Consider the following 1714-nt stretch of genomic DNA (forward strand, 5'->3'; position numbering starts at 1 on the left):
GACCTCCAGCTCAAGCAATCCGGCCATTTTGGCCACCCCAGTAGCTGAGACTACTGGCCACAGGCCACCACAGCTGGCTAATTTTTGTATTTTGATGAAAGGGTTTCAACATGTTGCCCAGGCTGGTCTTGAACTCCTGGGCTCAAGTCATCTGCCAGCCTCAGTCTCCCAAGTGTTGGGATTACAGGTATGAGCCACTGCCCCGGCCCCTGTGGCTCTTCACAAATGGCTATGTCTAAGTGTCATTCAAAGCAAGGTAGACTCAATTAGCTTGAGACAACAGGTGTAATCCAGACTAATTGTTTCCTCATGATTAGATTTACATTATCTTTTTGGCAATGATATTGTGTACTTCCCATTGTTTATCAGAAGACATTTTAGTTTGTAACATTCCTGGTGGTGCCAAGTTGGAATCCTTGGTTAAGGTAGCTGTAGCTAAACTCCAATTTTTGTGTCCATAAAACCCATCGTGCCAAAATGTAGAAATTTTCTTTGCATCAGCAATGTGTTCAGAGGCCCTGACCAACATTTACCCTTGGAAGCTGCCATGTCCCTTTGGTGCCAAGAGAAATTTGGGAGGCTGGCTCCAGGTTTCCCACACCAGTTACAACGTGGGCACAGACCTATTTGTACAAATGTTACCTTAACATCCAGATGGGAAACTGGGAATACAAACCTCTTCTCTCAGCTCCCCCACAAAACAGCAAGATGTCATGCCTCTGCCAGGGAACTCGTCTGAGACACAGGGAGTTTATAGCTCCAACTGTCTTCCTCTTAGTATTCTGGGAGTATAATAGGCAGACAGGGAGTGGGGGACTGAATGTGGTGATAGGAACTTTGGGGGAGGCCTGTGAAAATAAGAGTGACTTGGCGAGTTATGTAACTTTAAGGTTTTATCTTGCCGGGGCAAGAAGGATGAGTAAATAAACTGGTAGACTCCAATTATTAATTTATTTTGTATAGAGAGAAATTTAAGTTTATTGAAATGTTAGAAACAGGGAGGTATCTACAAGCAGAATAATAAAGCAAAGGAAATTTCCAAATTAATAGAAAGGAAGGAAACGGAATAGAAACTTGACCCATCCAAAGAAAGTAGAAGTTTAAAAAGGAAACAAAATTAAAACGAACAATACACATAGTATAAGAAAAAAATGTTTATTATTTATTACACTGAACAATTCTGACCACCAACAACCAATGGGGTCCAGGAGAGAAGAACATCTTGCTTCTCAACAAACTTTCCTCCCTTGCTTTAACATTTTTGAGGATTCTTTCCCAAACCTATTACATCTGAATTATGATGGTTACAAATTTTCCAACTCTGCCACTCCTTCCAGTGCATTATTTTTAGTATCTTCATTAAAGGGGCAAAATAAAATAAAATAAAAATAATAAAGATTCCGTACTTGTAATAACAAAACAATGTTGGAAACTGTCATTAAATCAGGACAAGTGAAAAAGAGATCTGTTCGCAGACTCACCGGACTATAAATTTAGGAAGTACACAAAAAAATTAAAAATTAATTATACTCAATAGGATACATTAAATATGTACAGTTTTTGTATGTCAATCATACCTAAGTAGTTTTAAAAACAAATGATCCGGCCCATACTGCCAACTAATAAAGAACAAACACCATCCTGGCTAACACGGTGAAACCCCGTCTCTACTAAAAAATACGAAAAACTAGCCGGGCGAGGTGGCGGGCGCCTG

The sequence above is a fragment of the Colobus angolensis genome, unplaced genomic scaffold (genome assembly GCF_000951035.1).
Source record: "Colobus angolensis palliatus isolate OR3802 unplaced genomic scaffold, Cang.pa_1.0 Scaffold98, whole genome shotgun sequence".
Taxonomy (NCBI): domain Eukaryota; kingdom Metazoa; phylum Chordata; class Mammalia; order Primates; family Cercopithecidae; genus Colobus; species Colobus angolensis.